Source organism: Macaca mulatta, chromosome 3 (genome assembly GCF_049350105.2).
Source record: "Macaca mulatta isolate MMU2019108-1 chromosome 3, T2T-MMU8v2.0, whole genome shotgun sequence".
Classification (NCBI taxonomy): Eukaryota; Metazoa; Chordata; class Mammalia; order Primates; family Cercopithecidae; genus Macaca; species Macaca mulatta.
Window position 1 is genome coordinate 158,784,054 of NC_133408.1, and position 17,816 is coordinate 158,801,869.

General features: G+C 35.0%; 1 long non-coding RNA gene across 5 annotated transcripts in view; it reads left to right on the forward strand.

Annotated features, from left to right (window-relative positions):
• The window catches only part of LOC106997627 (uncharacterized), a 277,093-nt gene that overhangs the window by 130,312 nt on the left and 128,965 nt on the right, over nt 1-17,816 (forward strand). For 2 of the 5 annotated variants that reach the window (XR_013415936.1, XR_013415938.1), the window contains exon 4: nt 9,763-9,810. The exons of the other annotated variants lie outside the window; for them this stretch is intronic. This is a non-coding gene — a long non-coding RNA (uncharacterized LOC106997627). The remainder of the gene's footprint in view (nt 1-9,762; nt 9,811-17,816) is intronic. 5 annotated transcript variants of the gene reach the window in all.

Below are 17,816 nucleotides of genomic sequence, written 5' to 3' on the forward strand. Positions count from 1 at the left end.
ATGCATATAAAACACACAACAGTATCTAACGCTAAACTTTGAAGTTAATGTTAGATATTAAGATTCTGTTCAATATCTGGGCCACAATAATAGCAGACATTTATCATGTATTGAGTGTTTACCAGATATTGAGATAAGCAGTTTAAAATACTTGCTCTCCTCAAATTTTCAGTCAGCGCTATGAGTAATGAGAAGAATTTCCACAAATGTAGAAGAGCCTGAGTTTTCACTTTATTCTTAAAGCATATATCTGATCTGTGTAAGGCATAATTACATGTGTGCCCATTATCCCCAGATTGAACATCTACAGGCCCTTGATACTCAAAATGCTATCTGAATCATTGGCATCACCTGGAAGCTTGTTAGAAAAGAAGACTTTCTGTCAAAAAAAAAAAAAATGCTGATTAAGAATCTGTATTTTTAACAAGACCCACCCCCATCCCAGGATGATTTATTTGCTTGTTAAAATTTAAAAATTCAATTTTAATCAGTTTTAGGTGTTTCTTTCCCATGCCATTTAATCAAAAGCAGCCATGATTTCTTAATTAATCTATTTTTAATAGCTACATATTCTCATTGAACTTTGCGGTTTAATCTTCAGCTTCAACTTGGGAGCAATTTCATGAGTGTTCAGCACAGGTACTGAGGAAGGAGGAATGTGAGAGGGAAAATGAAGGTGAAGCATTCAGCAGAGGAAATGTTCCTTAATTGAGCTGAGTTTCTCTCCTAATAGATCTACCATTCAATCTGCATTAAAAAGGGGCCCACAGTCAATCACATAAAACTTAAGTTAAGTTCTTGAGTAGATTTAAACAGAAATAAATCTTACATTTTCACAGTCTATATTTTCTTTTCCTGGAGTATCTGCAAATTAAGATCAGATATGCATCATGGGTATTTGCCAATTATTCAAATCACTGATTTTAGGAATCTTTTGAAAGTAATTTATCTCAAATTTTGATCCACTATTTTCCTTGTTCAATTCTATGATTTGTAAAATATTGGCAAAAAGTTTATTATATACTTTTTAGGGATCATATTTGGTTAGAAGAAATTGTGCTACTTAGTTACCCTATTGATTAGGAGAATAACAGAAATAACAATAACTTTTTGTTTCATAATAATCTTAAACTTCCAAGAATACTACGTAAATCACTGAATCAATGAAGATGATCATATTAAGCAATGCACTACTATTTTTTAAAACAATTAGCATAATGTGGGAAAATATTTAAAAAGTAAATTAAGGAGGAAAAAATTGTTTGATAATCCTCAACTCGTAAGAAAAATAAGCAGAAGCCAATCTTAATTCTCAGTCTGCCCTGGAACATTCAAAACATAGATCACTTTAGGGCTGTAAAAATAAATGAAAATAACCCCCCAAAGAACAAAAAGAGCCTTGTTTTTTGAACTTGTCATAGGATGGGTGTCAGAAAGGATCATTTGCATTTGTCAGAGGCTCAGGCAACTGAGGGAGTGACAAAGTGTCATAGTGAAAAAAACGAAAGCCTTCAGATATGTTTGGTATGCTCTGATTGAAGGTTGTTGGCATTTGGTACTTGGAAGTGGGCAAGTTATGATCACATCTTATATAAGTGGTTTGGAGAGCTTATTTATTTAGTTTCTGAGTTGGTAGCAGAGGCAAAAATTAGGAAAGCTGGAAGTAATCAACTAAATCCTAATTGCTCTGGCCAACTGCTGCAGAGGTTTGGCTTCCTGGACTGGTTGCTGTAGAGGCTGTAGGTCAGAGTTCCAGTTTCATTTATGGTCTGGCCATTGTCTGAATATTCCACATCTCAGAGCAGAATCCAAATTGTTGACATAAAATATGTGAAAACTTAAAACCTGCTATAATTATGATTTTTCTAAAGCAGTCTAATGTTGCAAAAGAGTTATAGGCCGATATTCTCAAATAGTAAGTTATTTAGAAAATGATACATATCAGCATTTGAATATTTGCATTTGTGCTAATTAAAATGCTGCTCACCAGAATATCAAGAGCTATAACAAGCCAGCCCCTATTCTTGAGGTAATTTGGCAACGTTTATATTTTATCTCTATTGGACCTGAGAACAAAGCTGTAGCTGGTATTTTGGAGAGGAAATTCAAAAAAGATTGGAAGTGATAACTGCAATTTACAGTCATCGCTGGTAAGGCTAGGAGCCATCAATGCAACCTTCATAGTAGGTAAAGGACAGTGGAGTGAGATAGATTTGTAGCACCATAGAAAGCCCAGGTCATAACCTGTGGCACTAACTTGATAAATGAAGTAGTGAAGTCATTTTAACCAACATTTGAGCATTTACGTTGTTCCAAGCATGGTGTCATGGGTTGTAATGGGATAGAGGTCAGCCTTCATAGAAATTGATGAAAAGAGAAAATATTTAGACACTTTGAGACAGATGCGAAAATCGACTATTTAAATATGACAGTATTTGTTTTAGAAATGGATTGCAGCAGTTAAAACCATGTTTTTATCAGTTGATGGGCCAGGCTGCAACTTTAGAATGGTAGTAAATTTATGCTTTTTATACCTAATATATGTCTTGCTTACCTGCTCTTATGAATGTCAGATACATGTATGCTATTAGAAAACAAACACTTGATCAAAGTAACTTTTTAACTTCCTTCTAAAATATAGTTCATATCAAATTTTAATGTATTAATTAAAAATTACAACACTGTTATGTACACAGTCAATTGTATACATAAAGACAATGAAAAAAATTCATAGTTAATCCACTGTTATTAGAATTAAGAGTTTGGTACTTAAAGATAAATGGCACTGGAAACCAAGCTATTTAGTTTATACTCTTAGTTACTAATGAAACTCAGTAAAGAATATTAACATTTTACTAGATTTCTGAAAGCTGTTCTGAGGTCCTGCAATTTTTCACTGGTTCTCACTCTAGGATTCTGAATTAAATGTTCCAAAAGCCTTTTTCAAGTTCTTTCTTGGCTTCAAGTTTCTATTTATTACGTTATGTGCCCATATAGATAGTTAATGAACCTGGCAAAGATAAACATGATTTTTTGCACATTGGACAAGCTTAAAGGTGTGCTTGAAATAAATGGGCATGTTGAAGAAGAATAAGTGTCACAAAGTAGAACTGGACCAAAAATAGGATACAGATGGTTTTGAAACCTTCCAGGAGTTTTGTGCTAGTGTGGCAGGCTGCTTTAAATTTATACTCTGTCAACATTTGTAGAGTTTACTTTCTTTTACTTGTAATTTGCTTTTGTTAATGTTTCATGTTAGTGATTTATTTGAAAATATAACTCTCTGAGAACCAGGAGTTGAGAATGAATTCCTTCCTGACCCCAAACAAATCTAATGTAGCTCACTCTTCTCTCTGAGCACTTGGAAACCTCACCTAAAAATGTCTCTATCAAAGACCCTTTATACTCTCTAGTCTGCTCCTCACATCTATGACAGCTTTTCTCTTTTCCTCACTTTCTTGAATTATCTCTTGATTCGTTATTCAGTGTGATCCTCTCCTACCTTCAAAACTGTCAAAGACATGCATATTTTCCTAAAGCATTCTGGAAAGCATCTCCCATTCTGTTCCTAAAGTTAGTTTTAGAGGTAACTGCAACCCACCCCTATCCCCAGTAAGTTTTCTGTCCAAATGACACATCCTGCCTCCAACACACAAGCAGTACTATCATCTAACTGAACTTTCTTCCTAATTTTTAAGAGTATTCAATTTTATTCAAATCCATGCAGCTACTACAAACTCCCTTCATTACAGATTTTCTTACAGGGTGTGAATTTGGAAATGATATTTAGAATATTGAAAGTAAATATGTCTATTTGGTCATCACCTAAAAGATGCTAGTATAGGTAGCATTTCTCATCTTTAAAAATAAAATTATAGGAATTCTGCTTTTTATGCAAATTTGAAAGACATAAATTTTATACCTTTAAAACTCTATTTTTTTTTTAAATTATAGGTACATTGTGTGTGTGTGTGTGTGTGTGTGTGTGTGTGTGTGTATATATGGTGTATGAGCTGTTTTGATACAGGTAAGCAATGTGAAATAAGCGCTTCATGGAGAGTAGAGTATCCATCCCCTCAACAATTTACCCTTTGAGTTACAAACAATCTAATTACATTCTGTAAGTTATTTTAAAATATACGATTAAGTTATTACTGACTATAGACACTCTATTGTGTTGCCAAATAGTAGGACTTATTTATTCTTTCTATATTTTATACCCATCAACCATCCCCACCTCCATCTAGACACCCACCCATAACCCTTCCCTACCTCTGGTAACTATCCGTCTAGTCTCTGCATACATGAATTCAAATGCTTTGATTTTTACATCCCCAAAATAAGTGAGAACATGTGATATTTATCTTTCTGTATCTGACTTATTTTACTTATCATAATGATCTCAAGTTCCATTCATGTTGTTGCAAATGACTGGATCTCATTCTTTTCAGTAGCTGAATAGTACTCCATTGTGTGTATTTTCCACATTTTTCTTCATCCATTCATCTGTTGATGAACACTTAGGTTGTTTCCAAATCTTAGCTATTGTAAACAGGGCTGCAACAGACACAGGAGTGCAGGTATCTTTTTGATATACTTATTTCCTTTCTTTTGGGTATATAACCCAGCAGTGAGACTACTAGATCATATAATAGCTTAAGTTTTAGCTTTTTGAGGAACTTCCAAACTTTTATCCATACTGCTTGCACTCACTTGTGCATCAACAGGGTACAAGGGTTTCTTCTTCTTCACATCCTCACCAGCATTTGTCATTGCCTATCTTTTGGATATGAGCCATTTTAACTGAGGTGAGATGACGTCTCATTGCAATTTTGATTTTCATTTCTCTGATGATCAATGAGTTTTCAATGATGTTGGGCACCTTTTCATATGCCTATTTGCCATTTGTATGTCTTCTTTTAAGAAATGTCTAGTCAAATCTTTTGCCCATTTTGAAGTGGATTATTAGATCTTTTTCCTATGGAGTTGTTTGAGCTCCTTATATATTCTGGTTATTAATCCTTTATCAAATGGATACGTATTGCGGGATCTGGCCAGCAGCCCGCAATGCAACGGGGCTCTGTCGTTGTTCCCAGGCGAATTGGCAGGTCGAGAAATAATAGACACACACAAGATAGTGAAAGTTGGGTCCAGGGGAGTCACTGCCTTCTGGTCCCGTGGTGCCAACAATGCACTGGATATACCAGCATTTATTATTAAGTTTAGTGAGGGCGGGGGTAGGTTAGTGAGGGGTTTAGGGTCATTTGATTATGAGGTGAGATGGTCACATGGGGATAAAGTAATTCTTTAACATAACATCTGTATGCAGAAGTGCAGTATACAGAGGTAATAATTTACGATATAGTGTGTGCTTCAGTAATTTCTAACAGAGCCTTAAAACAGAAACACAGTCTTTCCATAACCTATGATTAGCAAGATATTAATCAGCAGTAACAGTGGCAGCAAAAGCTGGTTACAAACAATCCATAGAAACAGGACATGAAGCTAGACAACCGGTTAGACCAGAAATTCTCAGAAGGGAGTATGCCTTAACCCTAAAGAGACCTAGAAGAGCCATGGCAAGATGAGGGCATTTATAGCCCTATCTTATCCATATGGACAGGAGCCCCCCATGCATCCATTTATAGGCTCTCCACAAGGGTTGCATTCCATTCCCAGAGCTATGACATCTGCTTTTCTGGGATAGGAATCTTGGTGATGTGAAACCTCCCTGACTGCGCGTCCATTCATAGGCTCTCTGCAGGAGGAAGCACATCACACGCTGTTGGCTCATTCTGGCAGTCCAACCTGTCATTGTCTTTACACAATCCTTCATGCAATTTTGTATTTACAATAATCGGGAGCATTTCATTTTTTATTCCATAGCAATAGTTTTGGGGGGTCTCCCTACAGATACCTTGTAAATATTTTCTCCCATTCTGGGGGTTGTCTCTTTACTTTTTTATTGTATCCTTTACTGTGCAGAAGCATTTTATCTTGATGTGATCCCGTTTGTCCATTTTTGCTTTGGTTGCCAGTGCTGGTGGGTTATTCCTCAAGAAGTCCTTGTCCAGACCAATGTCCTGGAGATATCTCCAAATATTTTCTTGTAGTAGTTTTATAGTTTGGGGTCTTAGATTTAAGTCTTTAATCCATTTTGATTTTTTTTTTTTGTATATGGTAAGAGAGAGAGGTCTGGTTTCATTCTTCTGCACATATATATCCAATTTCCCCATACTATTTATTGAAGAGACTATCTTTTCCCCAATGTATGTTCTTGGCACCTTTATCAAAAATTAGTTCACTGTAGGTATGTGAATTTGTTTCTGGGTTTTCTATTCTGTTCCACTGGTCTGTGTGTCTGTTTTATGCCAGTACCATGCTGTTTCGGTTACTATAGCTCTGCAGTATAATGTTAAGTCAGGTCATTTGACTCTTCTAGTTGTGTTCTTTTTGCTTAGGATAGCTTTGGCTATTCTGGGTCTTTTGTGGTTTCATATAAATTTTAGGATTTTTTTTTCTGTTGCTGTGAAGAATGTCATTGATGTTTCGATAGGTATTGCTTTGAATCTGTAGGTTTCCTTGAGTAGTATGGGTATTTTAACAATAATGATACTTCTAATATATAAACAAGCATTTTTTTCATTTTTTGATGTCCTTTTCAATCTCCTTCATCAGTGTTTTATAGTTTTCATTATAGAGCAATTTCACTCCTTTGATTAATTTCCAGGTATTTAATTGTATGTGTGGTTATTGTAAATGAAATTACTTTATTTCTTTTTCACTGTTGGCATATAGAAATGCTGTTGATTTTTGTGTGCCATTTTTGTGTCCTGCGACTTTACTCAATTTGTTTTATCAGTTCTAATAGTTTTCTTGTGGAGTCCAGGTTTTTCCAAGTATATGATCATATCATCAGCAAACATGGATAATTTGACTTCTTCTTTTTCAATTTGTATATCTTTTATATCTTTCTCTTGTCTGGTTGCTCTAACTCAGACTTTCAGCACTATTTTGAATAACAGTGGTGATAGTCAACATCCTTGTAGTGTTCCAGATCCTAGAGGAAAGACTTTCAGTTTTTGTCCATTTAGTATGATACCAGCTGTGGGTCTGTCATATATTTATGTTTTATATTTGTTATGTCGGGGTATGTTCCTTCTATCTCCAGTTTTCTCAGGATTTTTGTTATGAGGCAATAATGAATTTTATCAAATGATGTTTCAGCATCAATTGAAATGATTCTTCATGTTTTTATTCTTCATTCTGTTGGTAGGAGGCATCACATTGATTGATTTGCATATGTTGAACTATTCTTGCATTCCAGAGATAAATTCTACTGGGTCATAATGAATAATCTTTCTAATGTATCATTAAATTTTGTTTTCTAATTCTTTGTTGAAGATTTTTACATCAATATTCACCAAAGATATTGATATTGACCTACAGTTTTCTTTTTTTTAAAATATCTCCTTGACTGGTTTGGCATCAGTGTAATACTGGATTTGTAGAATAAGTTTGGAGGTATTCCCTCCTCCTCTACTTTTTCTGAGAATTTCGAGTAGGATTTGTATTAGTTCTTTAAACATTTGATAGAATTCAGCAGTGAAGTCATTGGGTCCTGGACTTTTCTTTACTAGGAGAGTTTTTATTAAGCTTTGATCTCATTACTTGTCATTAGCCCGTTCGGGTTTTGGATTTCTTTCTGGCTCATTCTTGGTAGGTGGTATGTATCTAGAATTTTTTTCATTTCTTCTATTGGCCTATAGTTGCTCATAGTAACCACCAATTATCCTTTGAACTTCTGCAGTATCAGTTATAATGTCTCCTTTTCCATTTTTGATTTTATTTATTTATATCTTCTCTCTCTTTTTATCTCAGTCAGTCTAAAAGTTTGTCAATATTGACTTTTCAAAAACTGAATTTTGTTTTATTAGTCTTTTGTATTTTCATTTCAATTTCATTTATTTTGGCTCTGATCTATATTTTTTTCTACTAATATTGAGGTTGGTTTGCTCTTGTTTTTCTAGTTCTTTATGATGCATTGTTAGATTGTTTATTTGAAGTTTTTCTATTTTTTATGTAGGCACTTAAAGTTATAAAATTCCCTCTGAGTATAGTTTTTGCTGTATCTGATAGGTGCTGGTATGTTTCGTTTCCATCATCATTTGTTTCAAGAAATTTTTCAATTTCCTTTTTTAATTTCTTCATTGACTCACTGGTAATTAAGGATCATATTGTTAATTTCCATGTTTTTGTATAGTTTCCAAAATTATTTTCATTATTAATTGACAGTTTTATTCTATTGCATTCAGAGAATGTGCTTGATATTGTATACTTTTTTAATGTTTTAAGATGTGTTTTGTGACCTAACATGTGTTCTATCCTTAAGAATGATTCATATGCTGAGGAAAAGAATGTATAATCTGTAGGTTTGGATGCAATATTTTGTAAATATGTATTAGATCCATTTGGTTTATAATGCAGATTAAGTCTGATTTTCTTTGTTGATTTTCTGTCTGGAAGATCTGTTCAGTGCTGAAAGTGAGGTGTTGAAGTGTCCAACCATTATTGTATAGAAACCTATCTCTCTCTAGCTCTAATAATAGTTTCTTTATATATTTGGATGCTCCAGTGTTGAGTGCATATATATTTAAAATTTTTATATTCTCTTGCTGAACTGATCCCTTTATCATTATATAGTGATCTTCTTTGTCTTGAAATCTATTTTGTCTGATATGAGCATATCAACTCCTGCTTTTCTTTGCTTTTCATTGTCATAGAATTCCTTTTTCCATTCCTTTATTTTCAGTCTGTGTGTGTCTTTATAGGTGAAGTGTGTTTCTTGTAGGCAAAAGATTAATGAGTCTTGTTTTATTATCTATCTGGCCAGTCTATGTGTTTTAACTGGATCATTTAGTCCATTTACTTTCAGTGTTATTATTAGTAAGTAAGGAGTTACTCCTGCCTTTTAAATTTTATTTTCTGATCTTTTTGTAGTTTTCTCTTCATTGGTTTTTTCCTTCCTGTCTTCCTCTAGTGAAGATGATTATCTCTGGTGATATGATTTAGTTTCTTGCTTTTTATGTTTTGTGTATCTGTTGCAGGTTTTTTGGTTTGAGGTTACAAGGAGGCTTGCACACACTATCTTAAAACCCATTATTTCAACCTAATAATAATTTAATACTACTTGCATAAACACATAAACTAGCCAAAAAAAAAAAAAAAAAAAACTAATAAAAACTCTATGACTTAATCTTGTCTCCTGCTTTTTAACTCTTTGTTATTTCTGTTTATCTTGTTGTATTGACTATGCCTTAAAAAGTAGTTGTAGTTAATTTTTTAATCTTTCTATTTAGGGTAAGAGTAGATTACACACCACACAGTTACGGTGTTTTATTTCTGTGTTTTTCTGTGCTCTTACTATTACCAATGAGTTTTGTAACCTTAGGTGATTATTTAATGCTCATTAATATCCTTTTCTCTCTGATTGAAATCCTTTAGGATTTCTTATAGGACAGGTCTTGCAATGATGAAGTCTCTCAGCTTTTGTTGTCTGGGAAACTCTTTATTTCTCCTTCATGTTTGAAGGATATTTCCACCAGATAAACTATTCTGGGGTGAAAGTGTTTTTTATCCTTTGAAATTTAAATATATCACATGGCTGTCTCCTGGTGTATACGGTTTCCACTGAATAGCCGCTGCCAGACATATTGGAATTCCATTGTATGTTATTTATTTCTTTTCTCTTTCTGCTTTTAGGATTCTTTATCCTGGACCTTTGGGAATTTGATTATTCAATGCCTTGAGGTAAAATCTGCTTAGTGTTCTCTAAACTTCTTACACTTGGATATTTATATCTTTCTCTAGGTTTGGGAAGTTCCGTGTTATTATTTTTTTAATAAACGTTCTACTCCTATCTATTTCTCTACCTCATCTTTAAACTCAATAACTTTTAGATTTGCTTTTTTGAGACTATTTTCTAGATTCTGTAGGTATGCTTCCTTTTTAAAAAATCTTTTTTTTCCTCCTCTGACGGTGTATTTTCACATAGCCTGTCTTCAAGCTCACTCATTCTGTCTTCTGCTTCATTTATTCTGCTATTAAAGGACTCATGCATTTTTAGTATGCTAGTTGCATTTTCTAGCTTCAAAATTTCTACTTGATTTTTCTTATTTTAACCTTTTTGTTAATGTTTCTGATAGAATTTTGAATTCCTTTTCTGTGTTATCTTAAATTTCTTTGTGTTTCATCACCACAGCTATTTTGAATTCTTTCTCTAAAAAGTCACATATCTCTGTGTCTTCAGAATTGTTTCCTGGTGGCTTATTTTATTTGGCGAGGTCATGTTTTCCTAGATGGTGTTGATGACACTAGATGTCTTTTGGTGTCTAGGCATAGAAGAGCAAGGTATTTATTGTAGTCTTCACTGTCTAGGCTTATTTGTAGCCTTTCTTTTTGGGAAGGCTTTTCAGATATTTGAATGGAGTTGGGTGTTGTAATCTAAGGTGTATCTGCTTTAGTGGGCACCCCAAGCCCAGTAACACTGTGGTTGTTGCAGATTCATAAAGATACCTAACCTTGATGATATTGGACAAGATCTGAGAGAGTTTTCTGGATTATCAAGCAGAGTCTCTGGCTCCCTTCCTTTACTTTCTAACAAAGATACAGACTCTCTTTCTCCATTCTGAGCCACCTAAATCTGAGGGTGGAGTGACACAAGTGGCCCTGTGGCCACCAACAGTATAACCGCACTGAGTCAGATCTGAAGCCAGATTATCACTGGGTCTCAACCAAGGCCTGCTCTAGCTACTCCCTGGCTACTGTCTGTAGTTGCTCAAGGCCTTGGGGCTCTACAATTAGCAGGTGGCAAAAGCCAGTCAGGTCTGTGTCATTCCCTTTAGGATGGCAAGGTCCCCAAATCCCTACGTGGATTCAGAAGTGCTATCTGGGAGTCAGGGACTAAAGTCAAAAACCTTAGAAATCAATCTGGTGTTCTGATATATTCTGGCTGAGCTGGCACTCAAACCACACAACACAGTATTTCCTACTTTTCCGTCCCCTTTCCAAAGGCAAAGGAGCCTTACTCCATAGCCATCAAGATGCCAGGTCAAGAGGAATACTGCCAGACTACAACTGATCTCCCTTTAAATCCCAAGGTCTTTTAAGTCAGCTTGTGGTGAATACTGTTTGGCCTTGGACTCACCCTTCAGAGCATTATGCTCCTCTCTGGCCCAGGGCAGGTCCAGAAATGCCTTCCAAAAGTGAAGTCCTATAATCAGAGATCTCAAGAGCCGGCTTGGTGCTGTACTCCTTTGTGGCCGTACTGGTTCCTAAGGTGCACGACAGAGTCCCCTTTCCTTTTTCCTCTCCTTTTCTCAAACAAAAGGAGTTTTACCTCATAACCATGATAGCTGCTTATGCACTGAGTCTCACTTGAAGCCAGTAAGTCTCAGAGGCTCACCAAGGTCCTTGATATAGTACCTGGGTATCGCTGCTGGTTATTCATGGCCCAGGGGCTCTTCAGTTAGCAGGTGATGAATGCTGACAGGATTGGGTCCTTTCCTTCAAGGTAGCATATTTCCTTCTGGCCCAGGGTATACCTAGAATTTGAGATCTAGGGTATGGAATAGGGGCTTCATGAACTCTGACAGGTGTCCTATCCTGCTGTGGCTGGGCTGGTATCCTACATGCAAAACAAAGTTCTCCCCAGTCTTCCCTCTCCTCTCCTCAAACAGAAGGAAGGCATCTGTTTGTTTTTTGAAGCCATGAGCTGTGCAGCCTGGGGTTAGGGGAGGGTTGATTCCAGCACTCACTTTGCTACCCCAGCTGGTGTCTCAATATGTCACATGTGTCCCGCCACCATCCCCAAGTCCACTGTCTCTGGGCCTAATTCAGCACTAGAACTCATCTAAGAGTTGCAGTTCTTATGGCTTAGACTTCCTTTTAAATTTACTTGGAGACACAGAGCACTGTAGCCTGTTGTGGTGAGGTTTTTGAGAACAAAAGTTCTGAACCCTGGGATTGGCGATTCCCCTCTGGCTAGGGCTGGTTTAAATGCACCCTCCATCGACAGGCAACAGATGAGTTTGGTCTGGTTTTCCCTTCTGCTCTAACAGGCCAGCATTGAGATCAGTGCCTCACAATTCTCATGTTCTCCCTCTCTCAGTCCTCAGAGACCCATTCTTCACCATCCTGCTGCTGCAGTGGGTGGGGGAGGGTTGGCGTCCCTCATTCAGGACTGTTATTTTATCTCTTCAATGCTTCTTTCAGCAATATGAAGTTAAAACCAGGTACTATGAGTGCTCACCTGATTTTTGGTTCTTATGACGGTGTTTTTGTTTTTGTTTTTTTCCTGTTTAGTTATTAATTTGGTGTCCCTTAAGGAGGTAGAAGGGATAATCAGTAGAGCCTTCTATTCTGCTGTCTTGCTCCATCCCCAAGACAAATTTTAAAGATAAAATCAGTGACATTCTCAATAGACTGAAACTTGCATCCTTTAACTTTTGGGGGAAAATGCTCCATATCAAATATACTCCTGGCTGTGAAGTAAAAATGATATAGTACTTCAGGAATTTTTATATGTTTCCTGTGAGAAAAAGACAGACTAGCCGAGAGAGTGACTTTATTTTTCTTTATAGACTAGTTTTTAAATAACAACTGGAGAATTATACTATTAGTCAAAGCAGTTAATCAAAGTTACAGAATGAACAAGTAGATGCTTTATTTGAATCCATCCTATTATTTCATGAAAATAACTGAGAAACATTTAAAAATTGTATACACTTAATGAGGAAATGTCATTCATTTGTGTTTTGCCTACTCATAACAAAGAGTCACATGCATTCTAGACACCACTGCAAACCAGTAAACTGAGAGTAATTTTACTAAAATGTATTGTCTTCCATGAATCTCTGGATCAGCACTGTCCAATAGAAATATAAGGCAAGACACAAATATGAACTACATATGTGATTTAAAGTTTTATAGTAGTCACATTGAAAAAGTGAAAATAAGCCTATATTGTTAAAATTAATATATTTCTATAAACCAATATGTCAAATTATTATTCTTACCATGTATTCAACATAAAATCACTGAGACAATTTCCATTTTTTTTTTCTTACTAACTTAGGAAATCTAGTGCATGTTTTACATTTACAGGACATGTAAGTTAGATCAACTCTATTTCATGTGCTCAGTAGCCACATGTGTCTGGTCACTCCCATATCAAACAGCAGAGCCCTGTATATTTTACTTATCCCAAATTTTCAACTGCTACCAAAAAAAAAAAATCACTGGAGTAAACACTTACAATTTAGGCCTCGCACAAACATATAAATATCAATAAACTGAAGCTTATAAATATAGAAAAATGAAAAATCTCTCTTGCTGAAGAAAACAATAGATGTCATTTTCAGTAAATATCAATAACCATTTTTTACTTTTATTTCCAGTTTAAATCATTTGTCTTTGTCATGATGCCACTATGGCTCTATATTTAGAAAGATGATTTCTTTAGGGTGATATTTACATTTAAAACTAGTGTTCCTGAAATATACTAGATATTCAAAATTGCCACAGTAAAAACTACTGTAAGCTTAAAAAAGTTCAGAACCCTGTTTAAGAGAAATAGGTTTTGTAATAAATAGAGAAAATAATAGAATATAGATTACACAGTTACAGGGTCATCTTTTTAATTAGGAAACCTTAGCAGCTGTAGATAATAGTTGGCAAATGAAAGTGAATTATCTAAGGTGTACTTAGAGTGCCCCATAAATCTGTGCATTAAAGTTGTTGGGTTGATTAATTTGTTTGCAACATCCCTACATGCTGTTTAGTGACTTGTTGACTTGCTGCCTACTACAGGATTTCTGAGCACTTTTTGTTTCTATTTTACATTTCTATTCTTTTTATGATTCTAAATATTCTTTAGTATTGATATCCAGCTTGATAGAATTGGCTGTAGATAATGGGTGGGGTAGATATACCCAGCATTTCTGTGTACAGGTAGTGTACATTATGAAGTTAGCATCTTCAAAATTGTGTGACCTAGTATAGGTTAGGGATTTAGTACAATTAAATACATAATAATTTAGTATGAATGTCAATAAATGTCAGTACTTGATTGTGAGGCAAATTTTATATATACATATGTAAAATTTTCTATATATGTATATAAAATTTTCTCTAAATAATTATACCTATGAAATATATAGTATATGACCAAGAAAAATGTATCCATGGAGATGCACGAAGCTAAGCATTATAATACTCTAATTCCCTTAGTCAAAGACCATTATTTCTATAGGACAAAAAAACAACTGATTATATCAATTTTATGCCCTTCATGCAAAACTAAATAATGGAAACAACCTTCCAGATGTGGTGCTACTTGCCTTTTCAAATCTGATTATCCAAGACTTTTCTTAGTCACACAAGATATGGTACTTCTATTTATCAGGCAGTATCATTTTGCTCATGAGTTTAAATTGTGATTTTTGAAGCATCATTTAACCTAATAAAAGAGACTGGAGACACTACATCTTCAGTGATTGAGACTAACAGTTATATACAAATTTAAACATCAGGTATGACTCAAAGTGCTTCAAATGCTATGCTTTAAAGATATTTTTCAGGACATTTCTGTTACTTTCTACATCATTTACTTTGAGGATCTCTATAATCACATAGTTATTTCTAAAACCATTAAATTCAAATGCACTTTTGGTTTATCTCTTCCTGCCCGTTTACCCTCAAGTCTTGACCTTGCCTTGATCCTAACAATGGGATCCTTCTCACTTCCTGTATGCATGTGACACTTTCTTCCTTCTGTGCCTTTGCCCTTGGCCTTGGCAGAGCTTTACCTCCCCTTTTAACCTGGCTAACTCGCAGCTAATCTTCAAGGGTTTATTCAGTGTCAATACTGCAAGATGCCCTCCCAGGTCCCCCATTTGAGTTAGAAGCACCACTTCTACTACTGCTCCTAAGGTAAGGATGCCTAGTAGTAGAAATATGCTTCCTCCTCCACCAGGCTGTGAGCTCCTTGCATGAGCAGTGGCTTAGCTGTATAAGCATTCCCATCACTGAGGCCACATGACATTCAGTATTTGTTGGAGAAATCAGTGAATGGTTTGGTGGCTGGTGGATGTTGAATGAATGAAAGAAAGCATGTATGGCTGATCACTTTTGTATATAATAAATATCAACATTCAGTGAAGTGGCAGGAAGAAGCATTTAATTTGATTTTGCTTACATAATTGAAAAAAGAACAAATGTTTTAAAAATGAGATCAATCAGGCTTATTCTCTTACTTTTCTTGTTGTTTTTCCTGTCATACCACAGCACTTGGATGAACCCATGTTTAGCTATTAGGGTAATTTTTGTATGTTTTAGGGTAACATATTTAGATTTATTGTCACTGATCACAATCGTTATAGAAGAAACACATCCTTTTATTAAGAAGGCTCTTTTGGATGGAGAAAAGTGCTTATATAAAGTACATGTTTTTACCCTATCCAAAGCCAAAGCCAGGGCAGCTGCTTTAGCCTTTTAACATCATTAGTTTTCTCACAGGGCCATTGTTTCCTTAATAGTTGAAGAAACATTCCAAGAAACACTAAAACTGTCTCTGTAATCATTGCACTGAGGGATTCTCAGAGCTGCACATTTGTCTGAAGATAACTAATGATCTTGGACTTCTTCCAGGCATCATACACATTTGGAATACTTATTTTTATTCAGAAAAACAACATAAACACATGTCTCCTTTCTTAAAGAAAAGCTGTCTTAGTTCACCTCATGCATGGACTTAATAAACTCTCCACAATAAAGTAATGTTGATTATTGCTTTGCACAGTTGTAGCAGCCTCATTAGTTTCACTACATAGCTTGAAATGGTTTCATGCCAAATTAAAAATGTAGGTCATTCAAAGGACTAATGGTGCTAGTTCAGCATGAAGTAATTTCAAGCTCACCTATATCCAGAAGTCTTTGATCTTACTCTATTGCAAACCATTGTTTGCAGTGGTTCTAAAATTATATGTAAGTTTCATGAAAGCATTTATAATTGAATGGTTAGAAACACATGCCCTACACGTCCACCAGATTATGAAATGTTTAAGGCAGTAACTTTCAGTGCCTGATATGGTACTCAGAAATTTGGTATTTTCCTTTAATTTTATGGAACAATTATTACAATTTTATGTTTCAAAAATGCATTTTATTGAATGCTAATTCTATTTTCCCTGAATATGTGCTATTTGAGAAGGATCAAATGAACAAGTAAATGTGAAAAACTATGAATAAAACTTTTTATATGGATTTTAATACTGCAGGACTTCTTAAACTCTGATATATGCATTAACATATGTCACCAATGTCAGTGACAGTGAAAACATTCCACACTTCTCTTTATACAGTTTACTGGGATTCCCAGCAGTGTACACTATTGTTGACTGCTTATGTTATTTTTCAAAAATCAAGTTACTTATTTATTTATTTTAATATAATTTTTATTTCCATAGATTTTTGTGGAACAAGTGGTGTTTGGTTACATGAGTCAGTTGTTTAGTGGTGATATGTGAGATTTTTTTTTTGTGCCCATCAATGAGCAGTATAAACAGTACCTAATTTGTAGACTTTTATCCCTCACCACCCTCCCACCCTTTCCCCTAGGTCCCCAAATTCCATTGTATCATTCTTATGAATTTACATCCTTATAACTTAACTCCCACTTATGAGTTAGTACATATGATGTTGTGTCAGGATACAAAATAAATATACACAAATCAGTAGCTCTGCTACACACCAACAGAGATCAAGCTGAGAATCAATTCAAGAACTCAAACCCTTTTATGATAGCAGAAAAGAAAAAACAAAAAAACTTAGGAATACACCTAACCAAGTAGGTGAAAGATGTCTACAAGGAGAACAACAAAACACTGCTGAAAGAAATCATAGATGACACAAACAAATGGAAACACATCCCATGCTCATGGATGGGTAGAATCAATATTATGAAAATGACCATACTGCCAAAAGCAATATACAAATTCAATACAATTCCTATCAAATTACCACCATCATTCTTCACAGAACTAGAAAAGACAGTCGTAAAATTCATATGGAATGAAAAAAGAGCCCACATAGCCAAAGCAAGACTAAGCAAAAAGAAGAAATATGAGGCATCACATTACCTGACTTCAAACTATAGTATAAGGCCATTGTCCCCAAAACAGCATGGTACTGGTATAAAAATAGGCACATAGATCAATGGAACAGAATAGAGAACCCAGAAATAAACCCAAATACTTACAGACAACTGATATTTGACTAAGCAAACAAAAATATAAAGTGGGAAAGGCCACCCTATTCAACAAATAGTGCTGGGATAATTGGTAAGCCACATGTAGAAGAATGAACCTCCATCCTCATCTCTCACCTTATACAAAAGTCAACTCAAGGTGGTTAAAGGACTTAAATCTCAGACCTGAAACCATAAAATTCTAGAAGATAACATCAGATAAACCTTTCTAGACATTGGTTTAGTCAAAGATTTCATGACCAAGAATCCAAAAGCAAATGCAACAAAAACAAAGATGAATAGATGGGACTTAATTAAACTAAAAAGTTTCTGCACAGTAAAAGAAACAATCAGCAAACAAAATGCACAGAGTGGGAGAAAATCTTCACAATATATATATCCAACAAAGTACTAATATCTAGATCTTCAACAAACTCAAACAAATTGGCAAAAAACAAACAAAAAAATCCTTCAAAAAATGGGCTAAGGGCACTAATAGACAATTCAGTAA